Source organism: Anabrus simplex, chromosome 1, assembly GCF_040414725.1.
Source record: "Anabrus simplex isolate iqAnaSimp1 chromosome 1, ASM4041472v1, whole genome shotgun sequence".
NCBI classification, from domain to species: domain Eukaryota; kingdom Metazoa; phylum Arthropoda; class Insecta; order Orthoptera; family Tettigoniidae; genus Anabrus; species Anabrus simplex.
This window is the reverse complement of record NC_090265.1, coordinates 811,073,642-811,090,910: the sequence shown is the minus strand read 5'-3', so window position 1 is coordinate 811,090,910 and position 17,269 is coordinate 811,073,642. Positions and strand designations below refer to the sequence as shown.

Genomic DNA, 17,269 nt, shown 5'->3' with positions numbered 1-17,269 from the left:
AGGACACCTATGTCTCTCGTGTTCAGCTATACCCCATACTCCCCCATGTCTAATTTTCTGTGTATCGAAGATCTTCTACCTCAATTGTTAAAGCCTAATGACGTTAGAAGGATCTAGAATGAAGCCATGAAGAATTTATCTGGGTTGTATGAGGTCAGTGACATGCTGTTTGATTTATTGTAGCCTGAATTCAGTGCAACCTTGCCTGTATTGGTGCAATGGAACTATTTCTTTAAAATATTATCTTTGTGTATTTGAACCTTGTGCTTGTGTGGCGTGTAACTAGGTTACCATTTTGGGTGCTTAACCTCATCTACCTTTAAATTGTGCTTTTGGATTGATTCCCTGTCTACTCATGTGTTGTAATGTAAATTAACGGAATTATATCTTACCTGGTTCTACATGGATTTCCTTGTGCTGGATCCATCTATGATCGAGTGGCTCAGTCATTACTTGGCTATAGTGCGTTTGTGATTGAGTGAGTGGGAGTGTGTTTGCTTTCATTGTATGTGTGTAGGTGTGTGAGGCGCTTGGTGAGGGGTCTTAGTTGCACTCTGTGTCATTTTTGTATTGTGCGATTACTGGTTATGGTGAAGTATGGCTGGTCGGTGTTGGAGATGGTGTCCTGCTTGCCTAGTGCATGGACTGTGCGTCTTAAAGGTATTTCATTTTCTGACCACTTATGTCTTGTATTCATCTGACAAAGGGATAACATTCTCTTTTTCGGTCAACTGCTTCTGGTGCTTTATTCTGTGTGACCCATCGCTATCCCAATTTTCCTGTAAATGTCTTGGTGTGGCATTTATTGCCCTAACATATTCGATTTGAAGTTGTGTCGAAATTCTGTCTCTCCGTTCTTTATCTGAAGGTGTTTGGTTGGTGCACTACTGAGAGCATTGTGGTTGAATCTCCTGTCTTACAACTTGGTAAAATCAAAGTGGTTGGTTTTCATCGTTTGAGTTGTAGATTGTTAGTGATGAAGTGTAATTTACCTTATCTACTAATTGCTGTTTGGTGCTGAATGTGGGACTTCTTATCTGAGGGGTGTAACCCCTTTGAACCTAGATGGTATGGTTTAGTCCTCGGTCTGTGCCTTGTTTCCGTGGTGTAATATCTATTTAGTATTTTTTGATATTGTGTAATGGCTGGTAAGCACGTGTTGAGTGGACTCGTGCATCTGGCTAGTCACTATGGAATGGTGTTAGTGCGCCAGGTGTTAGGTTGTCAGGACACTTAGGTAGGGATATGAATTGTCCTTTAGTTTACTCTGTTGCAGTAGATTTGTCCATTTATTAGTTTGGTCTACAAATCTGGTTGAATAACCTTCCTTATTGGAAATTATGCTCCATTCTTAGTGGGTTCTGGTTTCTTCAACTTATGCTTTCCTGCTTGGTCTTTGTCACCATATCTTATAATTATAGGTTCATCTTAAGTATCCTGCCAGCCTACGACATTTTCCTTAGTGGATCCCTTGTATCGGTTGACTCTGTGTACTAGTCCTTACCATTCCGTGGTTTTTGTAGGTGAGTATGGGATCACCTAGGATCTCCATGTTGGTACCATAGCCACACTGCTGAAGAATGATGGGATCTTTTGGTTGTTCTTTCCTTCCTCATTGTTCTATCGAGCGTTTCCTATCGAACTGCTTCATTATCAACCCTCTATACCTTATTGGCCTATCCTGCCTGTGATCCCTTTTGGGACTATGTCTATCCTGTGTTTCTCATGGTGTTTATGGTGAATGGTTCGTAAGTTAGATTCCTTCTAGCTTTGAGTTTTTCCTTGCATGGTATCTTCGATGTGACTGTTATGGATGACCTACTGATCGCGAACCCTGCATCTTATAAACTACAGGAGTTTCGTAACATGACCGTCAACTCTACCATTGCTCGAATTTATGCTATCTTTTACCACGAGTTATTTTCAAGTTTCCTGGTTGTTTCAGTTGTATTCTTTGGGTCTGTTAGTAAGTGTAAGTTGAATCTCCTTGATTCTTTCCCTCGATTAAGTGGGTAACTATAGTATATGCATAAGTTGGTGATCCTATCCTAGTGAGTGTGTTTGTTAACTGTGCATTTCTGATCTTGGGCAAATTGATGAGTTCTCCACTCTGTAGTTATGTGTGCATTACCCATGAATACATATATGTAATTTGATGTTTCTTGCCCTGCTTATCTTACTCCAATTATTCTGTGTACGATTAGCTAATCTTGTTGTCTTATCCTGTGCTTTTCTATTTTGTCCATTTCAAAAATTTGTGGTACCACATGTTCCCGCAGCGTTATTACTCTTGTATGTCCCTGTGCCTTTAATTGTGAGACTACCAAATTGTGATCTGTGATCATCGGAACATTTCTGTTGCTTCTTCGTTCTTGTTTTACTGACATTTGTGCTATCTATTCTGGTTCTCTTGTGTAGTACTATGTGTATGTATGTATATGCCCTAATATGTTCTGGGTGACAAGTTTCTATGTACCCTTTTGATTGGTATGTATTCTTGTGGATTAAACTAATGTATTAGTTGTGGTCACCTTCCTTTGCTTCTTGATTGCTGTTGTATTGCCTCTTTCTTTCCTTCCGGGTCTACCCATGTCTGTGGTGCGCTCTGAGCCTCGGTTAGTTTATCGTTAGCTAATGTTATGTAAGTTTAATTTGTGGATCTGCTGATCCTTGTAAACATATACTCACCAACTTTATTCCTGTTTCTTTTAAACATGCCCTCCTCGTGATCTTTGCCGTCCCCTGGGCCAATTATAAGTTAGGTTAGCCTGTTTCTGCTAACTAACGACATGCGATGATGCATATCCTTAAAACCCAAGGAGATTTGTAAGTATGATATTAGGGTTAGGCATTAGTAGTGGTACTTAAAACCTGAAAAGATGGTAAAAGGTAAAGTTGTGCTATATGATTAGGATGTTACATCCGTGCTTCTGGGAAATAATCCGGATGCATGAACTAGCAAAGAAAAATAGTTTATTTAGGTCCTGCATTGGAATCTTTGAAACCTACGAAGGATTTTTAACCCCGCAAGTGAACTTGGTATGATATTTGAAAATTATACTCTGTGACACTTTGAATGTATACCGTGTGCAATCTGTGATTCGGAAAACTCTGGAAAAACTCTCTTGACCTCCAGTGAAATTTTACAACTGCAACTTCTTGGGTGGTTGATAAATGTGACTGGTTATCTAACTAATTTTGATCGCACCCCGTCTGCTATATTGAAAAGCAATGTGGAACTGTAATTGGTACTACAAATTTGGTCATGTGGAACATTGAAAGGGACGAATTTTATCCCGGTGGTCATTGTTCATTGGAATGCTTCAACTAAAACTAGTTTGCTTACAGACCACCACCTTGTTATAGAAATATGCATAAGAATATGTTGTGCATCAGGGAGGGAGGACTGTAACAGTCATAAGTGAATAAGAGCTCCCTGGTAAACCTTTTCGGTCTGGTATTATTACCATTGGAATTCGTATCAACGGGCTTTTGCCAATGAACACTTATTTCCGAATTAGAGTGCAATATCTTGCCATCCTGGTATGGTATTCGACTACCTCATTTACTCGGTCTAGGTGGTGCTGCGCTCTTGTGCCTAGCCTTTGAACTCTCGAGGCCGCCTCAGGCAGTATGCGCCAGCGCGCTGTGAGCGACAAAGTAAGCCAAGCTTGTCGGCATGGGAACGCTCTGAGTGCTAGTCGAGCTGCCATGAAGAGTGTGTGTGTGTGATGGAGCTTAGCTGGACGATGGCGTGGGTTTGTAATGTAGACCCTAGTTGAAACCGTTCTTCGCTGGGCATTGTAGCCCACTGAGGTTGTAAAGTTGCTCTTCCTTTAATTTACTTCATCAATGCTGAGTTTCCTGCAATTTTCCTCAGTTTTCGTCAAATGGAAAGTAGCGCCCTTTGGCTTCGTGTATGGCACATCTGGTATTCTGTAAAACCTACAAGTTCATCTGATCTTTCCTTGTGAATTCTATCAAGAGTGTGTTTTTTTAAGAAGAAGAAGAAGAAAAGGATTCTTTGTTCTGCGAGACTCTAGATTGAACCTATGATACATCGCGTCTCGACCATAATAATAATAATAATAATAATAATAATAATAATAATAATTTTGGTGTTGACATAAGTATTTTTTCGGCTAATAGCTTCAACCTGTTTGACCAAGTGAACTTCATCTAAGTTTCTAGAAAATGTGCTTTATCGACGGTTTTTCAAAATTTTAACTTCACTTTAATTAGTATAATTATAACCTTTGTGCAAACTGATTGTTTAAAATCGAGTTGTGAGTCAAGGATGGTTCACGCAAGGACCCATTTTAAACTGCCTAACTGAAAAATGTGGCAAATGCAGAAGAGTAGTTAAAATGGGATTCTGTGTCGTAAGTGTGATGAATGGTACCATTTTCGTTGTGCAAATATTGTAAATAGGTCTGATATTGAAGAAAGTGTGTGGCTGTGTCCCGAGTGTAAACAAACCGATAGTGAGGTAGAACAAGAAAGAGACTTACGAATCTATGCTTAAGATACTTATGTGCTCTGAAACTTGAATATGAAAGCTTAAAGGACAGAATAAAGAAACTGGAAGATAAAGAATACAGTGGAGAAGAGAGATCGCCGTGGACGGAAGTGACGCGTAGCCATTTTAGGCCTAATGTTAAACATATGGGAGAAACTACGTACAACTTAAAACGGGGAAAAAACTCTTTGCAGTGCCAATATAGATTTCAGTCATTGCAACAAGTTCCAGAAGAAGACACATAAAGTTATCCGAATAATTTTAAATCCAGTGGAGGTAACCTACAGAAGAAAAAACCAACCGGAAGTCAAGATCGCCAAAAATTCATCTCTACACAGACAGTCGAGGGCGGGGTATGGCAGAAGGCATCAAGGATGAGCTGCATAATCCAGAAACTGAGGTTTTAGGACTAATAAAACCAGGTGCCAAAACTGAAGACGACGTTTCAAGTTGTGATCCTGTGTTAGAGAAGGACAACTACGTGGTGATTGTGAGTGGTACAAATGACATTGCTGCAAATGAAGTTGAGGAACTAATTACGACCCTCAGAGGTAAGATTTCGAAACTATCTGACTCAAAAGTAACTGTAGTTAATGTGCCACCCAGGTATGACCTTATAGAAGACTCGTGTGTGAACAAAGCTGTACATGATGTAAATATAAAAATCAAGAGATTATGTAAGAGTTTTAGAAATGTCTACGTAGTAGATACTTTAGGTCTTGGCAGGCAAATTTCACTAGGCATGGGTTACATCTGAATGGTAATGGAAAAGCAACTCTCTGTAGACAAATTGCTACAATTATCAACAGAGATTTGCAAACTAATATGCACTTAAGAAAATCCATACCACTAAATTGGCATATACAGGGAAACTTGCCAGAAAACCCATATCCTTAAATCAAGATCTATGTACAAAGATCTGGGTTCCAGGGACGTTCTCAACTCATGAGTCAAATGTTACCCAATTACAACAGTCATGTTTTAGGGAGGAAGGGGGTCTGAGATTGCTCTTGGTAAACTGTCAGTGTAGAAAATAAACAAATAAAACTCAGTACATTGATGGAATCTTATGAGACTGATGTGGTGATAGGAGTAGAATCATGATTGAGAGAAGGGGTGGGTAATAGAGAAGTATTTCCAGAAGGGTATACAATCCATCGTAGAGACCGAGGAGATAAAAAGGGTGGGGGTGTGTGTGTTTATTCTGGTGAAGGAAACTTATTGTTCACATGAATGGTTTACCAATGAAAGGGATGAAATATTAGGGATAAAATTAGTTTGTGATAATATGAAGGAGGTGGGAATTACAGGAACATATAGGCCTGGAAGAGAGGAAAGAGGCATGGAAATATTTCAGAAAATAATAGATTATACTAATAGAAACAATAATAATGATATGGTAATAATTGGGGGAGATCTAAACTTGTCTGAAATTGAATGGAATGGAGCTGCAAGTGAAGCCCATGAACAGAAACTGGCAAATAAATTAATTTGGGAGGGAGGATTTACACAAGTAGTACAAGAACCGACTCGTCTCAACAACTTGCTAGATGTATTCCTGGTTAAACCATGGGAAATTGTTGATAAAACTGAGGTAATTGAAGGAATAGGTGACCATAAGGCTGTAATAATGGATGTAGGACTTGTACCAAAAATGCTTAATAAGAGGGTCACACAAGACAAGAAATTATACAGAAAAACTAAAGTTGATGAATTTGGGACTTACCTTAAATCACAATTCAGTTGTTGGATAAGTGAAGGGAGTAATGTGGATACACTTTGGGCTAAATTTAAAGGAATCATTTGGGAAGGAGAGAAGAGATTTGTACCTGTTAAGAAGGGTAAAATGATCTCAGACCCTCTTTATTATACAAGGGAAATAAGGAAATTAAAAAGAAAATGTAGAATAGTAAACAGGAAAATCAAAGAGGGCAGGGAGAATAGAGAAACTAGAAAGCAGCTAATGAGGGAACTGAATAGAGTGAAAAAGGAAGCGAAAGAGAAATATATGAATGGCATACTTCAAGAGGGTAATGACCACACAGTGAAGTGGAAAAAGATGTATGTATTCATATATTAGGAATCAAAAAGGAAAAGGAATCCAAATTCTGACAATGGTGGGAGAAGGGGGTGAACACTATTCAACGGATACTGAGAAAGCAAATCTATTTAGTAAGAAATTCAGAGGTTCAGTAGAAGATTGTCAGGAGTTGGAAACAGTAACAGAAGATAGAGAGGGAGAGACACATAGGGAAACAAGAAGCTTCTCATTCACAAATAAAGATATTTTCAGAGAAATCCACTGCTTCAGCAAGGAAAAGCAGCAGGAAGTGATCAAATTACTGGGGAGGTATTAAAGACAATGGGGTGGTACATAGTGCCTTATTTAAATTTTCTCTTTGATTATGTCATAAATAATAGTGTAATACCAAAAGATTGGAAGGAATCTATAATAATACCAATTTATAAAAGAAAGGGTGAAAAAAGGAAATCAGAGAACTACAGACCAATCAGCCTGACCAGTATAGTTTGTAAAATACTGGAGAGTTTAATATCAAAGTACATCAGAGGGATATGTGATGACATGGGCGCCCGCAGGATCTTTTCCAGGGGGGGGGGGCACATTAACAATTTTCTTGAATATAAAAACCAATATAACGTCAGCAACATTAAATTGTTTACAGAAACACCCAGTTATAACATATGCTAGATGACTGTCAGTAATTTCAGTTTATGAAATAATCTGGTATGATATTAAACAATTGAACATCAACATCTTTAGAATTCCAGGGGGGGCCAAGTGCCCCCCCTTGCGGGCGCCCATGTGTGATGATAAAAATTGGTTCATGAGGAGCCAGTATGGAATTAGAAAGAAATTTTCTTGTGAGACACAACTGGTGGGATTTCAGCAGGACATATCAGATCAGTTGGATTCAGGAGGCCAGTTAGATTGCATAGCCATAGATCTTTCCAAAGCCTTTGATAGAGTGGAGCATGGAATATTATTAAAGAAATTGGAGGGAATAGGATTGGACGTAAGGGTTATACGTTGGATAAGAACATTTCTAAATTCAAGGGTTCAGAAAGTCAAAGTAGGGAATAATATATCACAGGAAGAGAAAGTTTGGAATGGAATCGCACAGGGTAGTATAATCGGTCCGTTACTTTTCTTAATATACACAAATGATTTAGGGAAAAATATAACATCAAAAATAAGATCGTATGCAGATGATATAATTGTTTATAGGGAAATAAATAACATTGAGGATTATTCAGAATTACAAAGGGACCTTGAAAGTATCCAACAGTGGGTTGAAGAAAATAATATGAAGGTTAATGGAGGCAAATCAACTGTTACAACATTTACAAACACGAGCTTTAAAACTGAATTTGAATATACTTCGGATGAGGTAGTTATCCCAAAAGATGGCAAGTGCAAATATTTAGGTGTGAGATTTGAAAGTAATTTGCACTGGAAGGGTCATGTTGATGACATTGTTGGGAAAGCATACAGATCGTTACATGTCATAATGAGGCTACTTAAAGGATGCAACAAAGAATTAAAAGAAAAAAAGTTACTTAAGTACGGTTCGTCCATTATTGGAATATGCAAACAGTGTTTGGGATCCTCACCAAGAATACCTAATAAAAGAAATAGATAGCGTGCAGAGGAAAGCAGCAAGATTTCTAACAGGAGATTTCAGGAGAAACAGTAGTGTCTCAGAAATGCTAGAGGAACTTGGGTGGGAAACTTTAAGAGAAGGGAGAAAACTAGACTTATAGGATTACAGTAGAACCTCGATAATTCGAAATCGGTTAATTCAAAATCTCGCCTAATTCGAAGAAGCTCTCGTTCCCGAAAACATGAGATACAGTTTTGCATGTTATTTAAATTGTTTAATTCGAAATACGGATAATTGGTAATTCGAAGTACAATGTCGGCCCCATTACCGAAATTCAGACTTTTAATTTGAAACTGCTTTTAATTTTAAAACAATAGTATGTTACAGAGTAATTTCAACTCTAAATTTATTCGCTCCGCGTTTCGGAACGTGGAAGGGTAGCTTTCCGCACTTACACTCGCTTCGGTGGGTCTACAATGCGCTTCATGATTGCTAAGTTGAATGAAATCGAAATTCTTTTGTATTCAACCTTTTAAGGAATGCCGTAATATCACGCAACAGGCAGTGTGCGGAAAAACAGAATCCGCGAACACTGGTGATGCTGACAGTTGACGAAAAAACGTAGCTCATATAATAAATTCGTAGGCACCGAACAATATTGTCACTGCCGGTGAAACTGCATTGCTTTATTTTAATGCAAGCCCAAACGGTCTTATGGTTTTAAATGGGCCATAGTAGTGCGTTGCAATGCACATGTGTTGGAAACGAGAAACTTTATCCCCTCGTCATAGGAAAGTTCGATAAACCACAATGTTTTAAGAGCGTCGGACACTTTCCATGCCAGTACAAAGCATCAAAAAATGCAAACAGTACAGAAAAAAATGCATTTGCACAAGGGGACCGGCATAATTTATCCTCGTCTTTGAATTGTGTGATTTTTTTTCTTTCGTTGCGTGAGGTTATGTTTGTCAGTGATTTATCCAAGTGCATTATTTGAACACTGTAAATGCACCTTGTTGGATACATTTCGGAAGTAGTTTTTTCCAAGGCATTTGAAAGGTTTAAACTGTGAATCGAGGTGATTGCATGTATTAATGGGTCTTAGAATACTTCGTGACGCGGCAAGTGTTTACATTTATGAAGTACGAGAGAGGTGCCATGGTGGGAAATCGTACAAAGTTCGATTTTAAGGGCATCGGGTACTTCCTTTGTAAATACAAGGCATCTACAATGCATACAGTATAGTAATCCAATTAATAAAGCACTTGCACATAGGAGCCAGCATAGACTTCTCCTCGTCTTTGAATCGTGCTGGTTTTTTTTCCCTTTCTTTCTTTCTTTCGTTGCGTCAGGTTATGTTTGCCAGTGAGATATCAGAGTGCATTACTTGAATACTGTACATGCACCTTCTTGGAGTTCTTTTTTCATAGCATTTGAAGGGTATAAACTGTTGTGAATCAAGATTAACTGCATGCAGTAACGGGCCATAGAATATTTTGTAACGCGGCAAGGGTTGGTACTTCTGAATTGAGAATTAGCGGTTAATTCGAAATCACGTAATTCGAAGTCCGATTTTTGAGTCCCAACAACTTCGAATTAACGAGGTTTTAGTGTATATAGAGCCTATACAGGAGAAGAAGCATGGGGAGAAATCCGTGAGAGGCTTCAGTTGGAAAATAATTATATTGGCAGAACTGACCACAAGTATAAAATTAGAAGGAATTTTAGCAGAAGCGACTGGGGTAAATTTTCATTCATTGGGAAGGGCGTGAAGGAGTGGAACAATTTACCAGGGGTAGTGTTTGATCCTTTTCCAAAATCTGTACAGGTATTCAAGAAGAGACTAAACAGCAACAGGGAAAATAAATGAAATGTTAGAGGGCATTCGACCAGTGCAGGCTATTGTAAATAAAAAATGTGTGTTAAAAAGAATTAATTCCATCCCCTGGTCCATGGAGTTTGGACAGCCAAAGTAGGGGACTGCCTGTAGGGGTGAAGTACAGTGGGGACTTCGAGGGCCCTGGGACCGCTACGGTAGCTGCAAAGGCCCTTCAGGAACTCTGAAAAGTGGTGGCAAAAGGGGGCTCTGGTTAAGACGCAGCAGGTCGTTATGCTACTTAGGTTCCAAAATGGGTAAAAAAAAAGTAAATAAATGCAATGTAAATTTTAATCTTATACCAGTTGCATAGTATTATTTGAAGTAATTCCACAAACTGTATATGAGTTGACTATGTTTGTAAGTATAGGAAATATTATAAGTAGAATTTTGTAAACAATATAAATTTATTAAGGATGATCTGTTTGTTTAATAGAAAAAAATTGTTAGCATAAATTGTATATTCTTCTTCTTCTTCTTGTCCGTTTCACCCTCTTTGGGGTACGATAGATCAATCAATGGTCAGTGAGTCGTGTTTTCCTGTCCTCCCAGTACTTTTTCATTCTTTCAGATCTTGCTTTTCTCTCTTCTTCAGAAATTCTGTATAGTTGCTTGGGCTTCACCCTGTCCTGAAACCTCATTTTATCTTTGGTTATTTTCTTTGCAGATCCATCTACAAGCATCTCTTCTGTAATTTGGAATTCTCGTAGGTCCTTCTCAGTTTCCTTAAACCAGTTCGGCTTGGTTTTCTTATTACGGAAATAGTCGAAGATTCTTTTAGTTATCCTTTTCGGATCCATTCTTAGGATGTGGCCATAGAAGTCAATTCTCCTTTTCCTTATTGTGTCGGAAATCCTTTCTGATTTCCTATACAGAGTTTCATTGCGGATGTGTGAAAGTTCGTTATTATGAAATTTGGGGCCTAGAATTTTCCTTTCCTTCATCTCTAACTTTTCCATTGGACCATGCATAGTTATAGATAAGAGTTTCTGCAGCATACAGGGCTTCAGGCTTTACTACTGTATTATAATGTCTGATCTTGGAATTCCAGGAGAGGGATTTTTTATTATAGGTGTCTTTCGTAAGCTGGAAGGCTGTTTCTATTTTGGTTCGCCGAGATTCCATTGCTTTCTTCTTCCATTGCTTTCTTGTATTCTAGAAAAAAAAAATTTCTTCTCTTGTTAATTTAAAATTTAGTGCTTGACAATAATGTATTTTAGTGTACCATTTGCCACCGAGGTAGACACCTCATTTGCAAATAAAGAGATTTTGATTTGATTTGATTTGATTCTAAATTTTATTTCTTGTTGGGCTTTGAGGTTTAGTTTTACCTTATTCTTTTCTGCTTACGTTTTTGGCATTTATATTTTTAATTTTGAGCCGGATCTGTTTCGTTTTGGCTTGGGCGGACATGTTGTTGGTTGTTGTTGCTACAGCAACATGTTGTTGATGGGATTGTTGTGGAAGCTTGCAATGGTTCAGGTCCAGGTGTAGTGATTTTACTTCCTGCCTGTGAATTTTTTATGGAATTCTGGTTTTTCTGTTATTACTTTGCTCTAATAATATCCTTTAATTAATTAATTAATATTTTGTGTGAGTTTTTGGGGCGTATCTGTACTCGCCTGGTAAATTATTTTTCGTCCTTGCGCTGACCAGCTTGGTGGAATTAAGAGTCAAGCCACGTAATGACTTAAAGAATCCGAATGGAAAGTTACTTTACTGAACTTCATATCTTGTAATTATTGCTTATTAGTAGTAAGTTTCTAATTTAGAATTTCTTGATAAGTGACCGGTCACGTTTACGAGTGCAATTTAGGCTGAATCTTATAAAGTAATTTCTTGGAGGGCAACTCACCTCTTAATATATTTGTTTTCCTTTTTAGTTACGGTAACCTAATTTATTTGAACATTCATTTATTTATGTTTGCTAACTTCGGGTTACTGTAATTAATTGAACATTTTTAGCAACTTATTTTATACCTTTGAGTTTCCTTTATTAACTTAACCACTTAAAAGTTTCTTAATGACCTCCTTTGAGTTGTACCAACCAATTTATCCTTATGAATTAAAGTTACTTTGTGTTACAAGAATGATGTTGATTTTCTTTTCATTGGATCAATGGAGCACTGTCACTGTTTCTTTTTCTTGATTTTGACCAAGGTCTTAAGCTAATTCCTCCCGCTTCCCCCGGTAAGTGTTTGTTTTCCTCCTATTTGCTGGTTGCTGTGTTGTTTTACTGTTGTTTGTTTTTACCTTTTGTCTTTTGCCCCTCTCTTGTGTTCGCTTTAACTCCCTTCTGGGGCGAATACACTACCAACCCTCTCACCTGGTGGCCTCACCTCCAGGTGTGTAAGGTTAATGCTCATCTTCCAAAGGGTTATTTGGGTTGTCCTGAAAATGGTGCCGATTTGACACTTTTGTTTTGGTTTTATATTGTGCTCCTTCACCATTCCCTCAAACTTGTGAACATATTCTTTTGGTGCTCCACCGTCAATGATTTCTTTTTTTGCCAGTTATATCTAATTGTTGTATACCATGTCAAGTCTTCAAACCACTTAACGAACCATCTGAAAAGGCACCCAACTCTGTTCGTTCAATTATCTTGTGCAATTCTTTAGTCTTTTCTACAATCATAGGTTTTGAGATAGGTACTTCCTCCAACCGTTTAATAGTTTTTTTTTTTGATTTTCCACATGTGGCATCCAGAGGCCTGGTGCAGATTTGTTTGAAGTCCATAGGTAACCTGCACATCGGGGTGTGAGATGATGGTGATGAGGTAGTGAGAGGGTGAAACCCAGTATCACCACTTAGCTTACTCTTGACAAATAATATCAAAGCATTTGCTCAGGGCTTAATATCTCCATCCGATGGATGAATCACTATCTATCCATATAAACATTGTGGAGAGGTTTGAAACTGAACCCAGGCTTTTGGCATGCGATCTAGTGATTAGAAATATTATACCACCACCTTCCCTACCCCAATGGCCAACATTCTGATGGTGAAAATATTTTTCCACCAATGGAACTCTTGAACTATCTAATGAGTGTCAATCCTTATAAAAACTAATACCTTATTGATCATGACCAACAGGCGGGCTACCATTTAAACAAAACAACATCAAGTTGCTCCAGTTTACGTTTCCATAAAACATGACATACAATGATTGCCTTGTTTGATTCTGTGGTTAAATGGAATTACAGTCTCATATTTCTGCTTACATACATCATAGATAGTAGACAATCCAATGCCGTCATCATTCATTAATTGTTATAGTTTTTGCCAAGCTCAAGTCTATGACATGTCAAGTATTTCTTTTACTGTTAACACTACTATTTTCCTCTTCATATTTTCTCCTTCTGTGATACTACAGTAGTGCTCAGATAACAAAACAACATAGAATACATTGAGCAAAAAACTGTAATGACAAAGAAAATACAGTACTTAGTTACATTGCACCATCTGGTGGGCACTTGTAGAGTTGCAAGAAGTTTTCAAATTATTGCTGCCAGATGATGGGAGAGATAAAACAGTTTCTACTGGAACATGCATGTGGATACATTCTCTGTCAAAGACCAGTCAGCTATTCAGTACTTGTTATCCAACATCTGTAGAAATGCATGATATTAAAGCTCACAACCACCATTTAAATAGGCCCAAAAGCTTTACAAAATGAAAATAAAAATTAAACAACCACTAAATACAAACTTAAGACACATTTATTGAACCGATGCAAACTTTCACAGTTGGCAGTGAACAGAATGTTGTTGTCTTCCAGGCAATTGTGCTATGGGCACAGTTTCACAAATGTCAACATCATATCTACAACTATGCTTGTCAAGATCTACTGTATGGTAGGTGAACAATGGCACTCCTCAAATACAACCAAAGCCAAATAACCTGGAAACCAGAAAACTTCCAAACATATTTCATTTCAGTAAGTTATCATACAAAAGTATGTCTATATGACTTTCCCCTCAAATGTTGGATCTATTATGTAGCGATGTTAACAATTGTTATTAATTATTCTGATATCACTACTGTTCTTGATGGCAAATAAATTGCCTTGCAGAATCACTTTTAATTGTTTTGGAAATGGCTGTCCTCAACAACTGACTTCTAGGACAAGAACCTTCAGTTTTTGGTCCACAACATAAACTGAAAAAGAGAGAGCGCACGTGCGCGCACATTTTTGCATGTTTCTAAAAATAATGTTCTGTTGTGTTAAGAAAATGCACTTTACGGATGATGGAGAGAATTTTCATGTTCATGACTGTGTATTCACGCCATGTGAATAATAAATGGTTATACAGTACAGATTCTAAGCTATAGTTTTGTGCTCTGATGCGTTCTTGCAAGTACATGAGGTTGATTTTGCTGTATGGGAATGGAAGCTGAGGACTTGAAATCATAAGCTGGAGGTAATGGACAAGAAATTATAATTTCTGGTAAAAAAAAAGAGGTAATCATGGTAGGAGAAAATTCATAACAAAGAGATAAAGATCAAATCAGGAATAAACATACTTTACCAAATTAACCTATTATGATATGAATCAGCTGTTGCAGTAGGGTCATATGGGGCCAATGCAGAAAAACAGGTTATGCAGGAGAATAATGGACTTCATCATGAAGGATAAAGGAAGCAAAGGAAGTTCTAGGAGATAAAGACAATGGCTACATAAAGCTTTTAATTATACCAAAGCCAAAAATTCAGATGCAGAAAAACCACTGTGCCAGTTGCAAACAGAGTAATATGGAGGTGTTTACTTCATTCACAGAGCCTTACAGACTGAATGCCAAAAGGCACAACAATATTTTCAAAGAGGTGTATCATATGAATATGTATATATGTATGTTTACTCTTTTCAATTGTAATGTGTAAATCCATAAGTCAAAAGATATAAAATTCCCATTTTTACACAAAATTAAAAAAAAAAAGAGTTCAGCAGAATAACAAGTCCAAATACCATCAGACTATTTATAACGTATGCTATACTGTCAGGCCAGAGATAAACATCTGAACTTCTTGCTGTCAGAATGGAAAATAAATAAAAGTTTCACAAGAGAAAACCATAACAACTCAAGATCTGAAAAATAATCATTGTGGTCAGTAGCCTATATAAATAGAAAGCAAATCTGCAATCTTTAAAATGTTTTATTTCAAAAAGATAGGTTTTGGATTTTCTACGTTTTTTTATGAGACTGTTGAATTACAAAATTCATGAAGGCATGATGTACAGATTTTTCAATTTAATTATTTGTCTTGCTGGGTCCTCTCTTTTCCAGGTTTATTTAAAAATATCAAAATCCAAGTAACGATTTTAGATGAGCAACACGATAATTCCTGTACTCTTTTAGGAAGAACTCCAACTAATCTTAAAGCTAAAGGTATTTATCGCATTCCTTCTTCCCCTGACACTTTTTTACAAGGTGATGCTTCGCATGATTACATGTAATATAAATGTACCGAACCTAAAACAATATTTACAAATGGTAAATAAAATTGCCACTGAACCTTCGATGTATACTCAGATGAACTGAAACAAGATTGTAGTTTTACAAAACTGTTGATATCATGATCATAACCACAGGACTTTCAGGCGTTTTTACAAGTAATCTCAATCAAAGGATGTAAATTTCAAAAATTCCCCACACAGGTATTGGGCAAAATTCGAACTGCAGCTGCCTCGGCGAGTAGTCAGTGACGAATGAGATACACGTGTTTTACTTGAAGCTTTTAAATACGTGCAATCCATCACAGTTTTTACACTCATTCTTGGTAAATTTCTGAAACAAACATGCACAAGTTTAGAGAACGTAAATCAAAATGGTGTTAACTGAACGTTCAAATGTCCAATTGTACAATTAGCGGTAAGGGTGTGATTCAACAATTATTGGAACAAAATGTAAGATTTTTAATGGTTTAACTTCAAAGAATTCTCATCAGACATGAACTTCTCAAATGAAATTCTCCTTCATTATGAAATGACCAACTCTAATAAATGATATGAGAAGAAGAGTATATCTGGAATTGTGGTGTACAAAATAAAATAAAATTAGTCATGCTGATATGTTAGAACTTGCTTTAATATTAAATGTAGCACAAAATATATGGTAAGTTCTCTTAGTTTCTCAAGGTATGCTATTTGAGATGCTAGTGAATCTGGCATTAATTTCATTTAAGACTAAAATGTAATTCCTTATTAAAGTGTTTGACCTACAGTGACTTAATTGACCCAAAGGAAAAACCATATTACAGCAGGAGTGGAATGCTCTTACACCTTCAAGATGACATTATCTTGCTAAAAATACAGCCTACAAGAACCAAGTACAACTGGTCTCAGAAAGCCACTGACATAATGGATTCTCATAATGGTAGTCTGGATAAACATAGAGATGATTTGCTGTAAAATCCAATTCTGGACATTGACAAAGCATATGACTATGTATCGTGCATGCATTTATGGGAACTAGCTGATATACCCATGCTTCACTATGTAATTCTACATTGTATACAGAATTCTAGGTTAAGTAGTGTACACGTTGCGGGTAAGACTGTATTAAATTGAATAGCTCTTAAGATTACCCCCAGAAACACAACGGGGAAGTCACCATACATCACTTCTCATGTGAAGACCAGATTAGGGAATTTTCATTGTAATGGCAGGCCCTACTGCCTATTATCAGTCACAATGAAGTTGGGCAGTTTTCATTGTAACGGAAGACAGTCACTCTCCACCTGCCTTTTTACATCCTCAGTAAGACTGTCTTTGTGATTTTCCCCAACTGAAATCAACATAGGTCAGTACAATGACCAGTACCATGACGTCAGTAGGAATGTCGTCATTAAAAGCAATGTTATCATATGAAATATTCGATCAAATGAAAAACTACTCATTTTCTCACTTTCAACGAGCAGTACTACGCAGCTGATCTAACAGTCCAAAGTTCCAGAGCTGGAATAACCAGGTTGCAGACAGTCGTAAACATTCCTCTGCCATTATTCCGTTAAGTGTGTACACTGCTTATTCCAATCAGTGCCTCAGAGTAGGGATCGAATAGCTGGAATACTATGATGAACCGGTATGTTACATACTAGTAACATCAGAAAATTCATGAACCAGAGGAATGGCACGCTAAAGAAGAAAGTTATCTAGTTCCCCAGCTACTTCTTACCAATGTTCAGGCACGCTGTAATACTGGATACAAAGCAGTCATCCCTCTGTTGGAAATGAGTGGCAGCAGAAGAGA

The 17,269-nt window shown here is 37.4% G+C and overlaps 1 protein-coding gene across 6 annotated transcripts in view; it reads right to left on the bottom strand.

Annotated features, from left to right (window-relative positions):
* Positions 1-13,476: 13,476 nt before the first annotated feature.
* Positions 13,477-17,269, bottom strand: part of LOC136857568 (stimulator of interferon genes protein homolog) — a 219,471-nt gene continuing 215,678 nt past the window's right edge. For 4 of the 6 annotated variants that reach the window (XR_010858546.2, XM_067136332.2, XM_067136331.2 and 1 more), the window contains one exon: positions 14,694-15,805. The gene's annotated coding sequence lies outside the window, so the exon portion shown is untranslated. Of the gene's footprint in view, positions 14,177-14,693; positions 15,806-17,269 lie in introns of those variants that run through there. The other 2 variants (XM_068225239.1, XM_067136333.2) reach the window with 2 other exon arrangements.